This window comes from Podarcis bocagei (genome assembly GCF_964188305.1).
Source record: "Podarcis bocagei genome assembly, chromosome: 5".
NCBI classification, from domain to species: domain Eukaryota; kingdom Metazoa; phylum Chordata; class Lepidosauria; order Squamata; family Lacertidae; genus Podarcis; species Podarcis bocagei.
In genome coordinates this window covers 83,721,717-83,747,091 of record NC_138129.1, presented here as the reverse complement: position 1 = coordinate 83,747,091, position 25,375 = coordinate 83,721,717, and the positions used below count along the sequence as shown (strand labels likewise).

The 25,375-nt window shown below is 47.0% G+C and overlaps 1 long non-coding RNA gene across 1 annotated transcript; it reads right to left on the bottom strand.

The window, feature by feature from the left end:
- Positions 1–5,319: 5,319 nt before the first annotated feature.
- Positions 5,320–22,351, bottom strand: LOC308587160. The gene is made up of 2 exons (XR_014008245.1): positions 21,820–22,351; positions 5,320–5,572 (listed from the first exon to the last, which is right to left on the bottom strand). It is a non-coding gene; the product is annotated as an uncharacterized lncRNA (long non-coding RNA).
- Positions 22,352–25,375: the final 3,024 nt, after the last annotated feature.

The following is a 25,375-nucleotide window of genomic DNA, read 5'->3' as shown; positions in this document are numbered from 1 at the left end:
ATCGCCCCTGGAGACTGCACACACAGCACTCATTTGCGCATATGACTTTGCATTCAGCTAGGATTGCATGTGCAACTTCCTGTGTCAGCACAAGCATGAGATATCTCCTAGATTGATCGATGTGTATCTTCAGAAGTAATGTCTCCTTGTATTTAGTTTATTGTATATTTAAATGATTAAAACACTGATTTTTCACTAAAGGCAGAATTTGACATTACAGCAAACCTGAGTGAGTGTGGGGAGATTGAGGGGAGGGGCTGCAGCAAGAAAAGTGATGGTAGGTGGGAGAGTTAAATATTCCTCTTCCTGAGACCACTTTGCATATTAAATACATATATGAGATGCCTTGAATTACTAAAGCTGCAAACCTGTACAAATGGTCTGCTTAAATCCCATTTAGGTCAGTTTAGTTCTTCATGCACAGGATTGCAATGTGAGCAAAGAGGAAAGAGGCAAAGAAACTCTTCACTTTTTTATTTTTATTTTTGCCAAAGCAAAAGAAATGGACGGTTGTTGGAGCATTACGGTGTGCAGAAGCGCTACAGAGATAAATGAACTCTCAGCCGTGAACACCTTGATTAAAAAGCTTGAGTTTGCTAACTTCCGAAGTTCTCATTTAAAAAAATAAATAAAACCAAGATGGAGAGGAAACTGCCATTATTTCTCTAGAATTGCTTAGCTATTAGTAGCTATAGAAACAAGGTTACTAGGTAGTAAAGACGAGCTCTCCACAAAACACAATATTACTTAGATTTGAGAATAAGAAAGAGAAACAAGCCACCGTACTCAATTAAATGATTTTTTTCTCTCATGATGAATTGACAGGTCAGGGGAGATGGGCCTAGGATTGTAGATTCAGTGCTGGAAAACCATTCAGCCCTGTGCTGCTTTATTAGATTTGATTTTTTGCTAAACTGATGTCTGTTGTGTCCCTGTGCTTTGGGAAACTGAAGAATAACAGGAACTGGGGCTCCAGGCACGCATGCCATTTTTAATACTACACCTTAGATCCAGCACAGCAGGCATGGGGCAGACAGGGCGGCATGTGGAGCCGGCTCTTCCGTTAGTGCCCTCACTTGCTTGCCCTGGCTGCCACCACCGGCCCAACTCTGGTGGGGTTCTTCAAAGCTCTTGTCCACACCCTCCCCATGCCCCGCTCTGAGGAAGAGGGTCATTCCTCAGAATGAGGGCTTCTGGGTGAGGTGTCCCCAAGAGAGTGTCTCCACCAGCACACTTTTCTGCTCTGTGCGTGGAAGAGAACTGAACATGTGTGGTGTGCACACAGCAGCTCTAGGGGCCAGGCCTTGCACGCAGGCCCCTGCCTCTGTCCGACCATGAATATGGGTGTGGCGTTTGCCCTCCTAGGTGACATCATGCTGGGTCATAAGGAAAGGGTTAAATGAGTGTGAAGTGATTGGCAAGTGGGAACCCAAGGGGAGGAGTTAGAGTTAGAGTTAGAGTTGAGTTGTTGGGAAGTCAATTGGGAGTTGGAGAAGGAAGAGGGAAGATAAGTCTGTGGGTTGGTCTAGTTTTGATGTGAGAGAGTGAGAGAAACTGATAGGAGGATTCAGCTAGACAGTTGGGATAATCAGTTTGCAGTTATTAGGAAAGGTATAGGCCGGTAAAGAAACTAAGATTAAGAAACTGACGAGAAAAATTATCTGAAGCCATAAACTTGTTCAGGCTTATAAAATAAACTTGATTATTTGTTTTAATGTTAACAACTGTCTGGACTCCGTGTGTACCCGAGAGAAACGGGTTGGTGGCAGCAAGGAGGCAATCACAGTGGTGGCACAGGGATCAATAGACCGTCAAACGTCCGGGGACCCTGTGTGATCGCCACAATAGGGTTTGCATGTTTGGGCAAACATCTGAACGTGCACCCGGCTTCTACATTATGTGTAATTTTCAAAACAGTCCACACAAAAATCTGCAAATCGTTAATTTTTTCCTAAGACTTTGGTTTTATTCTTATTCAGTTTAAACCCTGCAACTTGTCCAAACTCTTGAATTATCTTCAGTGCTTTGATTGCACTGATCTCAGGGTCCTGTAAAGTCAATACCAAATCATCAGCAAAGGCTTTTAACTTATATTGTTTAGTTCCCACTACTATGCCTTTAACTTCCTCATCTTTCCTTATCATATTCAGCAGCACCTCCAGGACAAAAATAAAAAGCAGGGGGGGGGATGGGCACCCTTGCCTGGTTCCCTTCTCAGCATGTATTTTTTTTTAAAGGTTTTTGAATTCATTGGTTTGTATTCAGTGCAGCACTAAGGAGATGGTTGCATCAGTGCAAGCATGTCTCCTTTCCCAACAGAAAAATCTCCCCCTGTGTGGGGCTTCTCTCAACCCTCCGGAGCAGATTTAGGGAGGGTGGTATAACAGTGTTTGCCATCCTACATTTGTAGATAGCACTTTACTAATCTGTTGTTGGGGTTCCAGATTTATTGGCTCGGCATTAAAAAGAAGTGCTGTATTTGACAATGACCCCAATTAAACATTAATAAGATGTGAAATTGTGCTACCGGTCAATGTTTCTTGAGGTACAGCCACATAGGAATGACGTCTGGGGTCTGTTTCTATTGAGTGTTGAATGATGTTGTCTTCATTTTGGGAAGGGGCTGCGCTGGAATGAAGCCTGTTTCACTCTCCTTGACAAAAGGCCCTGCCACTTGTAAATCTGTTCTCTCCCAGTCCAGTTGTTAGTGTCAAAGTCTGTCAGATCAGCAGGACATTAAAATTATACAACTACAGTAGGAAGCGAGTGCCCCTAATTCCCAGCTCGTGCATCGCAAGCAATAAATAAATAAAGCAACTATTTCTAATTTCTAATGAAAGTTCTACCAAAACCTTTTCATCTTGGATTCCTTCTGGCAGATTATATCATTTTACCTGTTTGGTGGAGCTTAATCGCAGGGATTTGTTTTATTACTAGCTAGATGCCCACTATATGGTGAGGATGCTCACGCATTGTCCAATTTGATGTTGCTATCTTGGCACTTTCAAGCATGGGAGTGATCTCACAGCAGCCCTTAACTGCACTGAGAGAGCCTTTTTCTTCCTGATTTTTTTGGTGAGCTGTGAAATTTAGAGTCTCTATCAGTGAATAATCACACTCAGCCATACATCAATTATTACCCTTTCCTTCCTTATGACAAGGTAAGTGGAATGGCTGGTATGTTATTTCATCCCTGGCCCCAGCTCAGTGCCAGACTTATGTATCGGATAAGTAGGCTGAAGCCTAGGGCCTCTAAATCTAGGGGGCCTCGCCAGCCTGCCCACTCCCCAGTGCCACAGTCTCCCCTCTCCCAAAATTGCAAACCCAAGACTTCATGCAAGGGCAGGGCAACTCAGGACCAACAACTATGAGACTCAGGGCTAGCCAGTGGGGCCCAATTTGAAGTAGTGGTTTTCTGTAGGGCCAAAGTCTGCAAAATCATATAGATATAAATAAAATCCATCTAGATTGCCCTGATACGGGGGCCCAGTTTGGCCAAATTGCTCCAATTGCCTTAAGGTCAGCCCTGATGAGACTCATCAGAGGCAGCTACAGTTGCAAATGGAAACAAAATATCTGTGAAAGGGAGAGGAGCAGGTTTGCTCAAGTGTGTTGCAAGTAGAAATGTTTTTTGTAACGAAGCGAGAGTAGTAGTTGCTTCATTTAACGAATAAAAAAGTTTTGAGAATTTACATGCTACATTAATTCATTGAGAAGGGGATTGTAAGAAAAACGCTGGGTCCTAATTAGAATAACAGAGTGCCTGCTTTCTGGTGGGCAATTTCCTCCTTTATTTCGACACTGTGGCTGCAGACCAAATCACCTGTCAGGAGAGCTATGAGATTCAGGTGAGGGTCATATACCTTGTCAATCCCAGCAGGTATATAACAGGAAGACCCGGCCTGGCCAACTTGAAAGTGACTAACTTAGACAAACAAATTTTGATGAAGTCTTGGATGATTTTGCTATGAGGCAAAATGATGGGTTGAATGATGGGAGTGGAGACACTCCTTCAGGTATACAGGGCCTAGGCCATTTAGGCCTTTAAAGGCCAGCACCAACACTTTGAATTGTGCTTGAAAACGTACTGTGAGCCAATGTAGGTCTTTCAGGACCGGTGTTGTATGGTCCCTGTGGCTGCTCCCAGTCTAGCTGCCTCTACTCAGACCCTTCTAACAGGTGACTAGCAAAAGTCCATACTGCATATACGGAGGGAGGGACAATAACTCAGGGGAAACTGCATAATGCACAAAAAAGTATGCATTTCCTACAATAGAGACACTGCAGGTACATAAAGTCAATCTCTAACCCCCTTCCCAACTGGCCATGTGGTCCACCCCTCAACCCCCTCCTTTCAAGAGACAATCTTCCGAGTCATCTTTGGAAAAAGGGGGGGGTAAATGTACACCCACTGCAAGAGTGGGAAACAACACTCTCTGACTGTGGAGGCAAAATAACACCATCCACACGCAAGAGAAAAACTCCAGCTGGCTTGCGGGGAAGAAGAAGAGTTTGGATTTGGATTTGATATCCCACTTTATCACTACCCAAAGGAGTCTCAAAGCGGCTAACATTCTCCTTTCCCTTCCTCCCCCACAACAAACACTCTGTGAGGTGAGTGGGGCTGAGAGACTTCAAAGAAGTGTGACTGGCCCAAGGTCACCCAGCAGCTGCATGTGGAGGAGCGGAGATGCGAACCCGGTTCCCAGATTACAAATCTACCGCTCTTAACCAATACACCACACAAGGTTTGAAAATGGATGCAACTTAAGAAAAGAGAACTTGGGAGTTGGAGAAACAAACAGCGCAATGAAGACTGAGCATGCTCAGTGGGCACGGTAACGCTGACATGCTGTTGGGGAGAAGAATGGAAAACTGAATGGGGAAAGGGGAATGGAATGGAGTGTCCTGGAAAAGGGTATGGCTGAATGGCTAGAATCCTAAAGAGAAGCACTCTATACTCCATAGCAGTTTGTCACAGATTCCATTTGTAAACACCCATGGACACCTGCATCCACAGGGGCTGAAGTCATGTGAACCTCCTGATCCGCATCAATCTCCCTTGCTGGATCACAGCAATTATGCACATGTGTAAGCTGATTTATGATATACCTCTTGGGAATGAAGGAAATTTAATAAATGTGTTGAGGATGTTTGGAAAAACCCTTTTGTTCTTTTTATATTTTCAAGCAGAATTGGGAGGTTCAAAATCACGAACTTTTCATTGCAAATATAAAATAATGTGCCCACACATGTCAGGAGCAGTTAAATCTCTAAAATCAGCTCTTACTTTTGAATCAGCTATTTTACACGGCTGCATCAATGCAAGGACATTTTATTATCCACAGATTTCATTCCAGTCCAGTCATTGTGGTTTACTGGAAGCTCTACAAAAAATGAGGAGTAACAGCTGGAATGCTACTGGTGGACATCTCATGCTGGGAATGATCAATTGCATCATAAAGGGTTTTTTAAGTCTTCTGTTCTGGCTGTACAGGAGATGGACATCAACTTTTAGTGGTTTTTCACTTCCTGAAAGTCTTGCATACTTGAACTCTTCCATGTGGCAAAACTACGTGCAAAACAAGAAAAAGATGATTGACAGTCTATCAACACGGATATAAAGAAATTTCATAGTATATACAAATAAATTATTTTTGCAGTCTTCTATAGAAAGTAGTGTGCTTTGGAAAGGCAAATATTAACTCTTCTTAACTGATATTCAGCATACGGTATTTTTTCTAGCTGGAATTGTTGAATATGTATTAATGTTGATTTTGATTAATATTAGAAGAGACCTTTGTTAAAACTCATCACACAGTTGAACACAGTTTTCAAAAGTGAGGGGCCCATACTGGATAGTTGTTTTCAAGGCCCGGGTGGACAGAAAGGTATTCACTTGATGCTGAAGGCGTTGGAAGTTTGGGCACAACTCAGCCTGCTGAGAAGGGTTTGCATGGGTTAAGACAGAGAGACAAACTAGGGACCTCCAGATTCTATCCATGTAACTTCATGGCTATGCCAACTACTCTCTATCTCATTGATGTTTAGACTCATAGGTCTTTGTTTGCTGCGTCTTTACAACTTCCTGCTTCTCCTCGCAGTCTTTCTCTGGATCTCTACCAGACTACCAGACTTTTAGAAGACTTCTGAAGGCAGCCCTGTTTAGGGAAGCTTTTAATGTTTAAGAGACTTTTGTATTTTAATATTCTGTTGGAAGCCGCCCCAAGTGACTGGGGAAACCCAGCCAGATGGGCAGGGGTATGAATAAATTATTATTATTATTATTATTATTATTATTATTATTATTATTATTCTCGAGGTGATATGTCATCTTGCATCTATCTTCTGAGAACAAAGAGGAAAGCATGGTTTCTTTGTTTCTCCAACTGGATAGTTAACTACGACTGTAGAACCCTTTAATACCCTCCAGCATTTTCCCGATGAAAATAGGGATGGCCTAAGGAAAAGCAGGATATATTGGGATCAAATCAGAAACCAGGATGGCCTCTGTAAATCTGGGACTTTGCGGGTCTGCCCTTTCCTATCAAGAATGTACTTCTTTTAATAAACTTTACCTTCTTATGCCATGCCAAGTCTCAGTCTCAATGCCATTCAACTCAAGTTGTCCTCAAAGCAAGGATTCGTTTAGCTAAAGTTATGCTGCTGCATAAAAGCCCTATATGCAATCAGAAGAGACCACATAGATGGCACCAGGCACACTGCCCTGAGCACACTGTTGCATAATCGGAGTGCTTGTTGTTGTTTAGTCGTTTAGTCGTGTCCGACTCTTTGTGACCCCATGGACCAGAGCATGCCAGGCACTCCTGTCTTCCACTGCCTCCCGCAGTTTGGTCAAACTCATGTTCGTAGCTTTGAGAACACTGTCCAACCATCTCATCCTCTGTCGTCCCCTTCTCCTTGTGCCCTCAATCTTTCCCAACATCAGGGTCTTTTCCAGGGAGTCTTCTCTTCTCATGAGGTGGAGTGCTACTACCTAGCTAAGGTGCTCTAAAGACATCATCTTTGGTGGAGATACCAACCACCTCTGTAATGGAGGGTCTGTCAGGGGTATTGTAGTGGGCCATCAGACTGCTTTCCAAAGTCATAGTCCTACGAATAACCAAAACACATATTGGCTGCACGAATGAGCTCAAAAGTTCAAGTTGATGTGTTTCAGAATAACCAACTATGCATGCTGCATACATTTTTTTTGAAAAAGTCTATGGAATTCATGGGCCATTATTCTTTGTAGTGTTCCCCCCTCTCCCCCCCCCCTTTAAGATTATGGGACAAAGCCCGCACAGAGAAATTACACGCACAAATGTTGGGAAAATGGAGTGTTTGAAATCAATTCTAATGTTAAATGCAAAGGACATCCTTGGCTCATTAAGTAAAAATATCTCATTTAATGAGCAGGAAAGCACTGGAGCACACTGAACCTTGACACAAAGCAAATTATTTAAGTGATAAATTAAATTTTATGGGGAATGTAAAAGTTAATAATACTCTGGAGTAAGGTAATAAATGCAGAGGTGTAACTAACATCACTGACTGCTTTACTTACAAACATGCCATATGTACTCAGTTACTTGCAAAGGTAATAAAAAGAAGACATGGCACAAATTTTTGGCAGTGAAGACTTGTGTCTCCTTCCCAAGCAACTTCTGTGTTTCTAGCAACATCTTTCATTTTTCCCTTTTCTTCTTTACTTTTCATTCTCCCCTCCCCCCAATTTTTTTTGTCTTGTTATCATAAGAGCTAACAGTGCAATATTACACATCTATACAGAATTTATTCCAATGATGGCAGGCTTAGTTTACCTTCTGATGGTCTGATCTGGAAAGAGAATAACTGCAAGTGAGCTGCTTCTGAAATGGTCTTCAGAAGGACTACTTGGCCCAGCTGAAAAAGCCAGTGGTTCATGAGTCAGTAGAAAGCTATACACGTTTCTCAGAGTTTAGAAGTGCTGGATATTGTAACACTTGTGTCATGTTGTGACATTGGGTCTGGTGAGAAGACAACCATTTTTATGATTTTTCCCCCAAACAACTAAAGAGATCTCTATAATAGCTTTTCATGACAGGTGGATACTGCTGGGTAGGGTTAGGAACAAATGATAGTTGGACGTAACCAGCTTGAGATTTTGCAGCTATCAGTGGAGGCATGCTGTTTGCTTATCTGCTCACGGCCTGCTCTCCCATGCTCTACTGATATATTTGTAAATAAAACAATACTGTTTAAATGTCATAAGTCTCAAGGACATCCTCATCTCAAGATACTGAGCCCGGAAGAATGTGGTTGGTGCTGCATCTGGATCATATTTGCAACCTTATCAACTGACACAAACATAATGGGAGAATGCAAAGTTCTCAGAAAGTGATACGTGACCCCTGGACTACAGTCACTATTGTTAGAAAGGAGGTGGCCGGATTGGTTCCGACTCTCACCTTTGACAAAAATGTCCAACAGTGCAGAAGTTCTGGAACATGATAGATATGCATAATAGGTATTTCTCAACATCTGCATGCAACAGCAAAGTCACATATAGTACACAACTGAAAGTCTCCCAAGAAACCTTCTAAACAGCACTGAATTGGTAAAATTCCAGACTCCGTGATTATGTTTAAGAAAGTGCAATAAAGCAAGGAATTAAATTTTTAATAACAACACCATGGTTTCCATTTACCTCCTGACTCGAAGTTCAGGGATTGTCAAACCTGTAAATTTCAGGTTTATCCTAATACACGCATCTTTGCAAAGCCACTTTCACTAATATAATTCATTTTTATACACACTTTACCCCAGTGTATGCATTTTATGTGGGTTTACTTAATACGCATTTGTCAGGGGTTTAGGAGCAGAGGCACGGGCAAGGGAGGAAACAGAGAGCGAAGGGGAGGAAGCAGAAGAAAAGATGAGTGATGACGACGACCCGAGATCTCCTAGTCTTTCCAGTGAATCAGAGGATTCACAGAAAGGAGCACCAGTGGCCAGGGCAAGGGGGGAGTCAAGGGGGGCACCCCAGGAAGATAGAGCCAGAAGGGACTCAGGGGGGAGCAGCTGGAAATCGGGACCAGCGTCACCGCCAGGAAGCAGGGAAGAGGAAGGGAGCCAGGGGGGAAGCGCTGGCAGCTCGCCACAGGAGGGAGGGCATGAGTCAGGAGTGGCCACACCTCCATCGGGGAGCGAAGAGACGGTTAAGAGGAAGGTGGAAGGTTGGGCGCGCGCGCCAAGTTCAAATGCAGAGGAAGGCGGCGCAGTAAGCAGCCCCGAAAGGGAACCAGGTCCTAAAGCCCGGCGCAAGGAGGCAGGAGGGTCCGGGTCAGCGTCAGAAGAATCCCGGAAGGAAGAAGCCCCGGGGGGTAGAGGGACCCAGAGGAGGACAGTCAGGCGGAAAAGGTGGAGCAAGGCTAGGATATTAAGTTGGTGCACAAGGGGCGGAGATTCAGACGGAGCTTCGCCGATCTAGCTACTAGACGTAGAGTTTGCGCGCAGCAGCGTGAGAATGGAAACTGTAATTCAATAAAGACTTTTACTTAATGATCGCTGGCTAGCGTGATCCTCTGTGAGCTAGGATCTTCAAGCAGCTCTGACAGTAAGCTCCGTCTCCCCATTGTGGGCATCTACAGCCTCGAGGAGGGGAGAGAAACAGGTGCCTACTAGCGAGCTCACGAACGGCAGACGACATGACGGCTGAGCAGCAGATAGAGGACCTCAGAAAAGCAGTGGCACAACTGAACGCCGAGGTTCTCGCATCCAGGAAGAGAGAGGAGGAGGCAGCTGCCGCCTGCAGGGATCTCCAGGTCAGGTTAGACGTGCTGACAAAGCAGACACCCCGGCAGGAGGGAATTGGGTTGGCGAGACGGGCAGGCGGGCTGGTCTCTCACTTCGATGGGAACCTGCAACAGTATCCCAACTTTAGAGCCGACGTACTGTGCGCACTGCAACTGCTGCATAAAGACTTTAGAGATGAACAAGAGAGAGTGGGGTTCATCATGTCCCATCTGCATGGGGATGCGAAAGCATGGCTACGTAATTTATGGAGAGATAAGGATCCGGCGCTCCAGAATGCGGATGCCTTTATTAAGGCGATGGATGGGTGCTTTTTATCAAGTATTGACGTGGATCTGGCACGGAAGGAGGTGCATGGGCTGAGACAAGGGAGGGCCAGCGTCAGGCAGTATCATGCCCGCTTTTTCGCCTTGGTCAGTGCCCTGGAATGGGACAGAGATTCGGCTCCTGTAAGAGACCTCTTTTGGGAGGGGCTGCACAACTCGATTAAAGATGAGATCGCGAGGGGGGAGAGACCCCGAACCACCCAGGAGGTCGTTCAGAGGGCACTGGCAGTGGGGGTGAGGCTGGAAGGACGTCCGTGGAGCAAGGACGAAGGGCGTGGAGGGCGCGAACCAGCCGGGGGCCCCTCCTTCCTTCCCAGAGAAGCAGCGCGGGCGCAATCCACGCCTCCGCCAGGAGGAGGAGCCGAACCTATGGAGGTTGGAGGTGCAAGGGCTCAGTCAGCAACCAGAGCCCTAGCACCGGCAGCAGTGAAAGCGAAGCCTCCTAGAGGGAACAGGAAGTGTTACGTCTGTGAGGAACCAGGGCATATGGCAAAAGAGTGTCCCCAGAGGCCCCACAAGCTCACTGCAGCCTCAGCAATGGTGACTGCAGCAACGCAGCAAGGAGGACCACAGCAGGGAAACGACGCAGTCTGGCTGGAGGAAGAGGCACTGGGGCCCAGCCAGACGTGTTAGTGACGCAGTCCCCAGAGATTTTACAGCCCGTGAACCCCCTCCCGCCCAAACCAGTAGTGAGGCTCACAGCATCTCTCCAGCTGCCCAATGGAATCACCATAGACGTGCCAATCACCATTGACTCAGGCAGCAATGCGGACTTTATAGGGCAGGACTTTGTCGACAGGCACGCTGTGCAGTTGCTGCCGGCCACACTGCCCCTGCAGGTTGTCACGGTGGATGGCAGGGAGCTGCTCGGGGGGCAAGTGGTGAAGCAGACGCCACCAATGGTGATGCGACTTGGGAATCACAGAGAAATCATCAGCTTCAACGTCACTCAACTATCTGACACGCCCGTTGTATTGGGCATGAGTTGGCTGGACAAGCACAGCCCAACGATGGCTTGGTACCAGAGGCAGCTGACCTTCGGCTCTTCCTTTTGTGCTGAACACTGCATTGTGCCCGGGCAGGAAGGAGAGGAAGAGGAGTCACAGCTGCTGCTAGGCACGCTGCAAGCGATTCCCCACAAGTACGCTGAATTTTTGGAGGTTTTCTGCGAGAAGGAGGCAGACAGGCTACCCCCTCACAGACCATATGACTGCAAAATTGACCTGCTGCCGGGGGCGGCGCTGCCTAAAGGGAGACTGTATTCCATGTCAGAGGACGAACTGCAAGAACTCAAGGAGTTCATTGATCATAATTTGCAGCGCGGCTTCATCCGGGAGTCCAAGGCAGTGGGGGGCAGTCCCGTATTCTTTGTTAAGAAGCGGGACACGCCCCAAAAGAGACTCGTAGTGGATTACAGGATTTTGAACAGTGTGACTAGGCCATCGGACTTCCCCATGCCCCGAATTGACGACCTCCTCGCAAAGGTACGGAAGGGCAGAGTGTTCACCAAGTTGGACCTGCGGGGGGCGTACAACCTCATTCGCATGCGGGAAGGTGATGAGTGGAAGACAGCCATGTTCACGCCACTGGGGACCTACGAATATAGAGTTATGCCTTTTGGATTGCAAAATGGCTCCCACGTTTTTCAAGCATTTATGCATCACGTGTTGGCGGGACTTCTCTACAAGACGTGCGTCTGTTTCTTAGATGACATCCTGATCTTTTCGGAGTCGCAGCAGGAGCATGACAAACACGTCAAGGAAGTGCTGAGCAGGCTAAAGCAACATAGGCTCTACGCCAAGCTGGAGAAGTGCCAATTCGACGTGACGGAGGTGGATTTTCTGGGCTACAAGCTGTCTGACAAGGGGCTCGCCATGGACAGCGCCAAGGTTCGAGCGGTGTTGGATTGGAAGAGCCCGCGCAACCGGAAGGAGGTCCAACGGTTTGTCGGCTTTGCGAACTTCTATCGCAAGTTTATCAAGGGCTTCGCGATGCAGACGGCGGCCATCACTGACACGCTTAGCTCCAAGAAAAAGAAGTTCATTTGGACAGAGCAGGCGGAGCAGTCCTTCCAGGCACTCAAGCGTCTCTTCGCGTCGGAAGAGCAGCTGCTTCATGTCAACCCCAGCAAGCCGATGAGGGTGGAGACAGACGCTTCGGACAGAGCCGTGGGGGCGGTCCTGCTGCAGAAAGACCCGCAGGGGGTGTGGCGACCGGGAGCGTTTTACTCCAGGAAGCTCAGCAAGTCCGAGCAGAACTACACCATATGGGACAGGGAGTTGCTGGCCATTCACGCAGCGTTCAAGGCGTGGAGGCACTTTCTAATCGGCGCCAAGCACACGGTGCAGGTTTGCACGGACCACAAGAATCTAGAGCACTGGCGCACGGCACAGTTCCTGAACCAGAGGCAGATACGTTGGGCTGAGTTCTTTGCGAACTTCGACTTCCGAATAGAGTATGTCCCGGGGGACACCAACATCATGGCAGACGCTCTCTCCCGTAAGCCACAGTATCTGGAGGACGCAACACCAGCGGCCGCCATGCACATCTTCGCACCGACAGTGTGGGCGTGCGCCGCGGCGACCGTGGACCTAGAGGCGGTGCGACGAGCGTTGCAGGGGGACTCCTTCGCACAAGCAAAGATGGCAGAGGTGCAAAGGGGCAAGGCAGCGGCCGACGGTTTCCAGCTGAGAGATGGATTGCTCATCCGTAAAGGGGCCATCTACGTGCCGGGAGACGAACTTCGAGCCAAGGTGCTGCAGCAGCTGCACGACGCGCCCACGGCAGGGCACTTTGGCAAGGAGAAGACGGTGGAATTAGTAGCCAGGGATTTCTGGTGGCCTGGAATGAGAGGGGAGGTCGCAGACTACGTGGCGAGGTGTGACACCTGCCAGAGGGCCAAGCCAGTGCACAAACCGCCGGCCGGACTGTTGGAACCGCTGCAAACTCCGGTCGAACCTTGGGAAAGGGTGGCCCTGGACTTTGTCACGGATCTGCCCAGCTCAAGCGGCAAGACGGCAGTGCTGGTGGTGGTGGACCTGTTTTCCAAGATGGCCCATTTCATTCCGTGTGCTAAGGTGGCCACGGCGGAGCAAACCGCCAAACTGTTCATAGACCACGTGTTCAAGGTTCACGGTCTGCCACGGTCTATTCTGTCCGACCGGGGGCGGCAGTTCATCTCGAATTTCTGGCAGAAGCTGATGGGTTTCCTGAACGTCAAGATCAACCTGGCATCGGCGAGACACCCGCAGACCAACGGGCAAGCGGAGCGGGTCAATGCCATCATGCAGCAGTACCTGAGATGTTATGCAAATCAACAGCCTGCGACGTGGGTGGATTACCTGCCGCTTGCCGAGTTCGCCTACAACAACACGAAGCACGTGTCCACGGGGGTCACGCCGTTCTTCGCCAACAACGGAAGGCACCCCAGAACCTTCCCGGGACTGGAAAGAATGGGGGAGGGGGAGCCGCAGACAGCAGATGCGTTCGCGTCGGAGCTGCAGGAAGTCCACGATCAGCTGAGGCGCCACCTGGAGCTGGCCAAGCATGCATACAAGGTACAAGCAGACAAGCACAGAAGGGTTGGAGAAGAGCTCCACGTGGGAGACTGGGTTTGGTTAGCAGCCCACGCAGTGCCGGCTAGGTCGTTGGCCAAGAAGAAACTAGGGCATAAGCAACTGGGGCCCTACCAAGTCGAAGAGCAGGTCAACCCGGTAGCTTTCAGACTGGCACTTCCGGAGGGTTCCAGAATGCATCCGGTATTCCACAGATCGGTGCTCACTCCCTACAAGGCACCGCACAGGTTCCAGGAACCCGGAACGGCGCCGAGTCCGACCAGGGACAGAACAGGGCACGCGGGAGTGGCACAGAAGGAGCGCATCAACGAAGTCACGGAGATTTTGGACTCCAGATGGGGGGAAGAGGGGGTAGAATACTTTCTCGCCAAGGAGGGCACCCCGGCCAGTGCGAACAGCTGGGTGCCGGGCTACGCCTTAGACGACCCTCTGCTCAAAGACGAGTTTCATGCCCTCTTCCCACATAGACCTATGCCAGCAGACTTTTTCGATGACTGGCTTTTCACGCCCACGCTTTCGGCCAGCACGTTCCGGGGGTTCGACTCGGACGAGGAACCGACACGAGACGTCCGTTCCCCGGAGGGGTCACCCTCGGGATCTGCCTCAGAACCCTCGTATTGGTGGGACGATAGACCAGAGGAGCAGTGGCGCAGGAAGTGGCTGGAGGGTCCAGGACGAGCAACGCCGCCAGGAGGAAGTGAGGGAGAGACGGACATGGACATTTTCGGGGACGACCCTGGTTTCGAGCACGGCGGCACAGAGATGGAAGCGGAGGTGACTGTCGTCGACGAGAGCAGGGAGGAAGAACCGGAAGACTTCAGATGGAGGCCCGCCACGGGAAGCGACCGATATCCGACGTTCGTCCCTTTGCAACAGCAGCCCCCAGCTCCAGCACCGGAAGGAGGGGAGGGGGGAATGGGGGGCTTCGAGGGGGGGATGGATGTCAGGGGTTTAGGAGCAGAGGCACGGGCAAGGGAGGAAACAGAGAGCGAAGGGGAGGAAGCAGAAGAAAAGATGAGTGATGACGACGACCCGAGATCTCCTAGTCTTTCCAGTGAATCAGAGGATTCACAGAAAGGAGCACCAGTGGCCAGGGCAAGGGGGGAGTCAAGGGGGGCACCCCAGGAAGATAGAGCCAGAAGGGACTCAGGGGGGAGCAGCTGGAAATCGGGACCAGCGTCACCGCCAGGAAGCAGGGAAGAGGAAGGGAGCCAGGGGGGAAGCGCTGGCAGCTCGCCACAGGAGGGAGGGCATGAGTCAGGAGTGGCCACACCTCCATCGGGGAGCGAAGAGACGGTTAAGAGGAAGGTGGAAGGTTGGGCGCGCGCGCCAAGTTCAAATGCAGAGGAAGGCGGCGCAGTAAGCAGCCCCGAAAGGGAACCAGGTCCTAAAGCCCGGCGCAAGGAGGCAGGAGGGTCCGGGTCAGCGTCAGAAGAATCCCGGAAGGAAGAAGCCCCGGGGGGTAGAGGGACCCAGAGGAGGACAGTCAGGCGGAAAAGGTGGAGCAAGGCTAGGATATTAAGTTGGTGCACAAGGGGCGGAGATTCAGACGGAGCTTCGCCGATCTAGCTACTAGACGTAGAGTTTGCGCGCAGCAGCGTGAGAATGGAAACTGTAATTCAATAAAGACTTTTACTTAATGATCGCTGGCTAGCGTGATCCTCTGTGAGCTAGGATCTTCAAGCAGCTCTGACAGCATTGTTTCAGCAGGACAACTGCATTGCAAAATTTAGAGAACTGGAAAATTCAAATGGTTTCTGAAGTTTGCTTTGAATATTGTTTTGAAAAGTTGGAATTAGGTAAACTCACCTTTAAATGTAAACTTAGTCAATTTTCTCCCCTGTCCCTATTTCTGATCACATTCCAGTCAAATACAAATGCATATTATTATTTTTCCTAATGATGATTTGGCAATAAAAGTACAACTGTCCTCCCATATACATATACCTGGAAGTAAGTCCCATTGAACCCAGCAGGGGCTCCTTCTGAATAGACATATTCACTAATTAGTGGAGTTCTCTGAGTGTTTTACTCTAAGCTAACCCTTGATATCCTAAGGACTAATCAATAAGTTTCCTTTTCTTCTTCTTAATTAGTGGTCTTGTAGTGGTATGTGTGTTTTCCCTTTTTCCTTGCCTGTGTTTATTTAAAAAAATTTTTTTTAAATTCCAGGTTAAAATGCACCAGCATTCAATTTCACAAGATGTTAGTGTCCAAAGATGGCAGGGGCATGGCCTCAACTGAGTGGATGATAATCGGCAGTGCCTTATTCTAAGATCTCCTGCTGGAGGACATTAAAAACCATGAGGACTAGAAACCAACTCTTCAAAAATAAACAAGATATTATGATGATTTTGCAAACAGAATCATCAAATTGAAGAGTTGGGAGGTACCCCAAGGGCCATCTAGTCCAACCCCCTGCAATCCAGTTCTTTCCTGTTCCTCGGGGAACAGATGCGCACCTGTGCAGTGATGTTTGTTGTATCACACCATGCCCATTGGCATGAATGAAATTTAGCATGACATGTCAGTAAAGGTAAAGGGACCCCTGACTATTAGGTCCAGTCGTGGCCGACTCTGGGGTTGTGGCGCTCATCTCACTTTATTGGCCGAGGGAGCTGGCGTACAGCTTCCGGGTCATGTGGCCAGCATGACTAAGCCGCTTCTGGCGAACCAGGACAGCGCACAGAAACGCCGTTTACCTTCCCGCTGGAGTGGTACCTATTTATCTACTTGCACTTTGACGTGCTTTTGAACTCCTAGGTTGGCAGGAGCAGGGACCGAGCAACGGGAGCTCACCCCGTCGCGGGGATTCGAACCGCTGATCTTCTGATTGGCAAGTCCTAGGCTCTGTGATTTAACCCACAGCGCCACCCGCATCCCCGACATGTCAGTATATCCGTCAAAAAGCCACCACAGTTCCATAATGCAACAGCTACTGCAGTGTGAAACAAACATTAACAAGTGGGACAGAAGCACTTACACAGTATTTCTCACATCTGAATGTACCCTCCATAGAATCATAGAGTTGTAGATTTGGAAGGGACCCTGAGGGTCATCTAGTCCAACCCCCTGCAATACAGGAATCTCAGCTAAAGCATCCATGACAGATGGCCATCCAACCTCTACTTAAAAACCTCCAAAGAAGGAGAGTCCAAAACCTCCCAAGGGAGACCGCTCCACTGTCTAATACAGTGGTTCTCAACCTGTGGGTCCCCAAATGTTGTTGGACTACAACTCCCATCGTCCCTGACCACTGATCATGCTGGCTAGGAATGATGGGAGTTGTAGTCCAACAACATCTGGGGACCCACAGGTTGAGAAACACTGGTCTAATTGCTTTTGCTGTCAGCAGGTTCTTTCTGATGTTTAGTCAGAATCTACTTTCTTCTAACTAGAATCCATTGGTTTGTGTCCTACCTTCCAAAGCAAGAGAAAACAAGCTTGCTCTGTCTTCCACCTGACAGCCCTTTAGATACTTGAAGATGACTATCATATCGCCTCTTTTCCAGGCTCCCTCAACCGTTGTTCATAAGGCTTGGTTTCCAGATCCTCTATCATCTTGGTTGCCCTACATAATGCAGGCCTGCTGTTGCCTAGACTTTTCCCCTTTCCTACTGCCTCCCTTTCTTCAGGGGGGGGGGAACCAATAGTGTTCTTAATCATGTGTAGATGAAAAGATGGAATCGCACAAGTTAGCTGTTTATATATTTCCCGAATCGCACAACCAGATTTGTTTTACACAGCAGTCGTGTGGAAAGCATCCTGCAGAGATATGCACGCGCGAGGGACTGGCAAGAAAAGGCAGCACTAGCCACATGATTTAAATTAATTAAGGCAGCTCTGATGCCTCCAAAAGAGGTTGCATTAGCGTTTTGACTCTTTGCTGGGGGAAAGCTATAATTTACATGTACAATATCCTTTCACATTGCCTATTAATTACATCTACAGTGTCTCTGTTTACAAGCAATCCATTTGAAAACATATGCTGCAATAATTAAAATGTTATTATGCTGACAGCGCCTTTCTGGAGGAACTTGTAACATCTGTATTGACCGTGATAAGCATTGATTATCTCAAGTGATATAAATATTTGGGGAGCTAATAACAATCAGGTAGGAATTCAGTTCATGCTATAGGCAGCAGAAATAAATTACAGGAAGCCTACATCAAAGCCGCCTCCTGCATAAGTTTGTTTTGATACTTAATGGCTCCCAATAAAGCACACAGAGAGAAAACTCTTTGGAGATTTAACGCATAAGGAAGTGCCTTAAGGAAACTTCCCATCCTGTTGGCATCTAGCATTTCAGTACATCTGTAGAAGCTTACATACATGGTGAAGTTAGGAAGCTGGGGTGGAAAGTAAAATTAGGACCCCCGGTAAAAAAAATACAAACAAACCCAGTCCAAACTCACACAGTCATCTAAGATTTTCTTTGAATAGGGTGGGGTGTGTGATCCTAATGGCATGAAAGTATGCAGGCGCAATAAGTATAGGAGAGATCAGGATTGCACCCACAACCCACTGTGAGCCAGGCATCATCTTATCTTCCTTATAACCACAGCACAGTCACAGTTTTTCCATGATGCTTGTTAACAGTTTGTACTATTCAGAAATGGACAGATTAAGCTTCTCCCACTATTATTTTGTCCTTGTTTCTTTCAGACCAATGCCCTGTGTTTTTCCCCCAAAGCAGCCAGAATGGGAAAAAGAAAAAAAAGACATTGCAATCACAATAGCATGAGCTAATGCTTTGCAGACACAACAATAGCTGCTACTTGCACCTTACATAAACTACATTTAATTACCTTTGGGTTGCTTGTTTCATTCAAAAACATTCATTTACAGCTGCAAATACTTTAAAGAGACTTCTACAGTATATTGCACTGGACTCCATGATAATATGTTATATTGCTTGTTCTTCTACCACAGGGAAGTATTGTTGTTTTAATTATTTTTATTGATTTTTGTAAGAAATGGAAACTATTATAGTTTGCTTAATAGCAGTTTAAACAACCCATTTTGGTTCACTAATAAACTGAACTGAACTTTAACTTGACATTGGGACTCGTTTAGTATTATTATTATTAATATTATTATACATTAAAGAAATTAGGTGTTGGGAAACAACAGCAAAATGAACTGAAACATCTCATCCAGAAGTAAAAGCGGAATGTGGTTTTAACTGATAATGGTTGGCAAAGAAATCTTAAGCCTAGGAAACTGCCAGAACTTATTTAACTTAAACCAGCTTAAATTACTCCCATTTAAACTGTTCAGTACTGCCAGCTGAACCATCCTAAGGCTGGCAGAGGGGAAATAAGCCTTTTAATCAGAGTTGAATTACACCACCATTTTTGCCAGAGTAAGTTATGCCCGATGGTCAGATCATGTGACCAAGCTGAACTGAGTTAGGATCCAGGGTAACTTCTACCCTGCCTGGTCCAACCCACACCCCTTCCATGGAACACCCAATTTACATGCCTAACATTTCATCTATCCCCCATATATAAGCAGATTGAGTCTTGGGTGCTTTTGATACCTAGGGGTTATATGAAAATAACAGCCATCCCCAAGACTACCAAAGTTAGTGGGATCCAGATATATTGTTTTCCCCAATCCTGCGTCATTACACTTCATGTACACTTCATGTACATTCCAAACACTTCATGTATGGAAGTGAGAGCTGGACCATAAAGAAGGCTGATCGCTGAAGAATTGATGCTTTTGAATTATGGTGCTGGAGGAGACTCTTGAGAATCCCATGGACTGCAAGAAGATCAAACCTCTCCATTCTGAAGGAAATCAGCCCTGACTGCTCATTGGAAGGACGGATCCTGAAGCTGAGGCTACAATACTTTGGCCACCTCATGAGAAGAGAAGACTCCCTGGAAAAGACTCTGATGTTGGGAAAGATTGAGGGCACAAGAAGAAGGGGACGACAGAGGGCGAGATGGTTGGACAGTGTTCTCGAAGCTACCAATATTAGTTTGACCAAACTGCAGGAGGCAGTGGAAGACAGGAGTGCCTGGCGTGCTCTGGAACATGGGGTCACGAAGAGTCAGACACAACTAAACGACTAAACAACAACAACAAGAGCCTAGGGCTTGCCAATCAAAAGGTTGGCAGTTCAAATCCCCGCAACAGGGTGAGCTCCCGTTGCTCGGTCCCAGCTCCTGCCAACCTAGCAAAGCACATCAAAGTTTGCAAGGAGATAAATAGGTACTGCTCCGGCGGGAAGGTAAACAGCGTTTCCATGCGGTGCTCTGGTTTACCAGAAGTGGCCTTTTCATGCTGGCCACATGACCCGGAAGCTGTCTGCAGACAAACGCCGGCTCCCTCCGCCAGTAAAGCGAGATGAGCACCACATCCCCAGAGTCGTCCGTGACTGGACCTAACGGTCAGGGGTCCCTCTACCTTTATCTTTAAGAGGAAGGAAAGAATGTTTGCTTGAGTGCGAGGAGAACCCTCTGCATGAGTTTAGAGTGAGGCAACCACCCCAGGCAGCTCATAAAAGCATTGTGGGAGGGGGGGAGAAGTTAGCTATATATTTTATTACGTGGCATTTTTACTGCCAGGGAGCAAAAAAAAAGTGCTTGTGGGATTTCGGCAATTCTATGCCAGGCAATGTATGACATTGGTTGGTGGGTAGCATTTCCTAGTATTCAGAACAACGCAAGTCATATCAAAGCTCAGTGGCGTAGCGTAGGTTGTCAGCACCCGGGGCAAGGCAAGTAATTTGCGCCCCCTAACCCGTGGATTTGCGCCCCCAGCCCGTGGATTTGCGCACCCTAACCCTAACCCCCAGATGTTGCGCCCGGTGCGGCCGGCCCCCCCTGCACCCCCCACGCTACGCCACTGTCAAAGCTGCCCTAAAATGTTAACACGACAAGATAGATTCACATTATTATGGCTATACTTAGCATTCATGGAATTTGCTCTACTGTGCTAGTTACCAGCTCCCAACCTGAGCATTTTATTGCTATTGGGAGAGGGTCTGTTTTGAAAAGTGGGGATCTGGAGCCTTGCCCCTCTTGGCTGAGAAAAAATAGCAGGGAGGGGGCAACTGGCTGGGCCAGGAAGGTTATTAATGCTGCCATGAAGGAGAAATGATTTTGCACAGAAGCATTTAGCCCAGGCATTCCCCAACTCGGCCCTCCAGATGTTTTGGGACTACAATTCCCATCATCCTTGGCCACTGGTCCTGTTAGCTAGAGATGATGGGAGTTGTAGTCCCAAAACATCTGGAGGGCCGAGTTGGGGGATGCCTGATTTAGCCCAAGAAACAAAATGAATGAAAACAAGTTATGGCAACCCTAAATCTTACCACCTAAGATCTTTCCACCTGGATAAAAGAGCCACTGTGGTTGGGCAGTTAGAGTTGGGGATGGGGACTGCAGAGTTCCAAGTTCAAATCCCAAGCCAGCCATGAAGCTCAATGGGTGACCTTGGGTCAGTTGCCATCTCCCAGCCTAATCTACCTTACAAGGTAGTTGTGATGACAAAATGAGTGGGAACCATGTACCCTGGAAGAAACATAGGAAATACAAGACAATTTTTAAAATGCCATTTGTTGAAGTGTTCCTCTTCTCTAGCCCCTCCAAAATACACTGTATACATCCTGGAAGCTTGTACAACATTTTAAAACATTTCAGAACAACTCTTGTTTAGATAATTTCTAACAATATTTTTGTAAGCAGTCAAACTGATTGAAAAGGTCTGAAAAATAAAAAGAAAGGAAAACTGTGGTAAATGCCCCAAAACAAAAGAGACACAAAATAAGGGGGGAGTGAAAATTAAAATTTAAAGAAAGTGTAACAGGCTGTTCTAGTGACCTTGATGTAAAATAATCCATTTAGCTGCCAGCAGCTTTCCTGCTATTCATTCTCATAGTCTGTGGGTAACTGTGGCAGAAGGAAATCTGTGAAAACATAATTATCTCTTTGTCCCTCTTTTTAAAATAATGATGATGGTGATAAAAAAAATTGAGGGCACTTGGACCATTGCATTGCAAAACCTCTTTGCATTGTAACTGTAAAAAGAAGCATAATTTGTACACAAGGATAAATTTTTCATGTTTCTATCAAACATTAATAATAAAGGTTTTAATATTTATTGTTACCCGTGGCCAAAGACTCTGAGTTCCCGCTCCAGTCGGGTTGACACTTCGAAATAGGGATTGCCTTTGGGTATGACTGATTGGGATGGTCTCATGATAGGGATTCCCCTTCGGAATATCACACTGGTCCTCAGTTCTGCTTAATCTTCTTAATATTCACTTTTACATATTCATCTGTAATCAGCCTTTATCTGGAATTCTAATGTGTTCTCAATTTATTTTTCCTCTTTGTTTTAATGCTGGCACAATCCACTCTGGAGAAACACACACCCCCAATCTTCATCAGGGCTTGTTCCATCTTCATATTAAAATGACCCTCTGTGCTGCATCGATTCCACAGGGCTGTGTTTCTCCCCGTTGAAAACTATCACCAAAGTTTCACTTTGTTCCAAAGCACATAAAGGCTTTTTCTGTGATATTCAAAGGTGGATTGTTGTTTTTCTAAAGCCTGAGCAGTTGTTTTGACCACCACAGGGTGTACGGCAAGATTTTGGCATCCTCCCCCATGGTGGCCAAGCAACTGTTCAAAGTAACAGGAAAGATACAGTGCCAGAGGGAGGATGGCTCAGGGGAATTAAGATAGGCTGCGACTTTGACCTCCAGGTCATTGTTCTGAAAAGGACCCAGGAAATGGAGAGATCAAAAGTTACTGCCATCTGACAGCTGGTGCTCTAGCTCAAAAACATTGCATGTTCTGTAGGATAGTATCGGGTCATTTCCACCCCTGCATTTATCTTTTCAATTTTCCAAATGAAATACATGCAACACCAACAAATATTTTAAATGTTCAGAAATATATTGTGGTTGAATCTGCATAGCTCTGCAATTGTTCCCAAGTTAGTTCCCAGGCCCAATTCAAACTGCTGGTTTTGACCTATAAAGCCTTAAATGGCTGAGAACCGCAATACCTCAAGGACCGCCCCTCCCTATATGAATCTTTTGACTACTACTACTACTACTACTACTACTTCTACTACTAATAATAATAATAATACTTTTTTATTTATACTCTGCCGATCTGGCTGGGTTGCCCCAGCTGCAATGGGCAGTTTCCAGCACATATAAAAACATAAAAAATATCAAACATTTTTCAAAATTGCCTTAAAAGCTTTGTAAACTATTAACAAATCTTTTGCACACAGAATTTTTGTCAGTTGAATTGAGGGAGGGATAGGCTTGCCATATTCCGGCCAAATTTCTGACACCCCCAAAGTTGTGGAGCTTTTTTATAGAAAGCCACCAAAATTTTTGAGACCGGTCTCCAGTTAGCAGCAGAAAACAGCTCCTGCCTCAGAGAGCCCCACACCCAGCCTGAGGCAGTGCATGAAGGCCTTGCTGGAGCAGTGATGCCAGAGGTGTGAAGGTAGGAAGGAGACCCAGTGTGGTTTAGTGGGTAAGAGCGGTAGTCTCGTAATCTGGGGAACCGGGTTCGCTTCCCTGCTCCTCCACATGCAGCTGCTGGGTGACCTTGGGCTAGTCACACTTCTTTGAAGTCTTCTCAGCCTCACTCACCTCACAGAGTGTTTTTTGTGGGGGAGGAAGGGATAGGAGAATGTTAGCTGCTTTGAGACTCCTTTGGGTAGTGATAAAGCGGGATATCAAATCCAAACTCCTCCTCCAGGGGTGAAGAACTGAAGAGACGTTCAAGGAGGGGAGACAACCCCTTCACCACCTACCCCAGGCGCCCAGAGAGAGAGGTGCCCAAGAAAGGGAGGCGTTCCATGCCCATCATAGGCCCTCCCCACAAAGAACTTTGCCTCACCCATGCCTGCGTGCATCCATCACTTTCTCTTCCCTCAAATGGTGGTGGCAGCAGTGTGGTGGGCAGGGCCAGAGCAGTGGACCAAGTGGACGTGCTGGGAGGTGGAGGATGGGGCCGAAAGGGAAGCTGACAGTGGCCAAAGCAGGACAGAAAGCCTCAGTGGACCACAAACAAAAACCCCCAGAAAACCGGGGTGGGGGGGACCACCCTGGTTGCCATATGTGCGAGAAATTCTAGACATTTCTTAAAATTCAAAATTTTTCCCCGGTCACCATTTTTGGCATCCGGTTTCTGTACAGTTCCGGAATTTTCAAGACGTATGGCAAACCTAGGGAGGGAGCTGTAAGGTGTAGGGTTCAAATTGTCATTGCACAGAAAAATATGCGATGTCTGCAGGCCTGCCAATTATATTTCCAGCTCTGGGGATAAAGACCTTCCCAGAAATCATGCTCAACGTTATTCATCACCTATGGTAAGAATTCATTCTTTTTGGTGATGTGACTCAGGGACTATAATCTGTATCCCAATGCACAATTACTCTTGACCAGCTAATACGCTTCATCAGTTCATGGATCCATAACGCTATGTGAGTGAATTGATAAAGTTAACTTTTCCATCTTGGCAGTTAACCAGATCATGATCAACTCTTCTTTCCCATTCAGCATCGCCATTAATTTGCCACGGTGATCTCAGTCACTGTTCATATATTCATTAATAAAGAACCTATCTGCCTTTCTGTCATTGCAGATAAGTATCTCATGAATGTATGGATCATCCCTAGATCAATAGCTTGTCATATTAAAACTGATTTCATTTTAAGGAAGTTTATATGTTTTGGAAGACAAGCTTTGATTCACTGCACTGAAAATATGAACAGAATATGGTTGCTTGTGAGCTTATACTGATGGTATATGGTTTTTAGGGATCAAGTGTGAAGAGCACGTTCTACATATCAAAGACATTTGTGTGAAACAAATGCTGGATTTGACACTAGAGTGGTACCTCAGGTTACAGACTCCGCTAACCCAGAAATAATACCTCGGGTTAAGAACTTTGCTTCAGGATGAGAACAGAAATCGTGCGGCGGCAGCAGCAGGAGGCCCCATTAGCTAAAGTGGTGCTTCAGGTTAAGAACAGTTTCAGGTTAAGAACGGACCTCCAGAACGAATTAAGTTCTTAACCCAAGGTACCACTGTATAGGTTTTTGGCATAGCTGTCAATCATCCCTTATTTGGCGGGAAAGTCCCTTATCCCAGTGCCATGTCCTGCTGCTGTCCCTTATTGATGATGTCACTTAAATTTCCTGGGTTTCAAAGGAAGCAGCTCCTCTCCCTCCCTGACTGCTGGCCAGAGAGGAGGGAGGCTCCAACTGTGTTGCTTGGCTGCATTGCTCACCCAATAAGGAGTCGAAGAATGACTGGGGGATGGGGCTTGCATGCCTTGTGCCGATCAAATCGGCCGCATTGCCTGGGGACTTGCCTTTGCTCAGCGCTTCAAGCGAAGAGGTGACAGTGGTTTTTCTTGCTGCATCCCCTTTGCCAGGTTGCTGCGCTGTGCGAACCACCACTTGAGGCTTCATTTGGCTGCTGGCTGGGCTTTCTGCCTTTGGCTTGGAGGGGCTCAGAAGTTGAACATACCTGTGCTGGGAAAATCCCTTATTTTGGCTGCTGGTCCCTTATTTTCAAATCTGTAAGTTGACAGCTATGGTTTTTGGTCTGTTGCAAAAAAGATCTGCTTATATTATTATTAGAGACTCTATATTCTCAGGTTCCCCACACTTAGAAGGGATATAAAAGC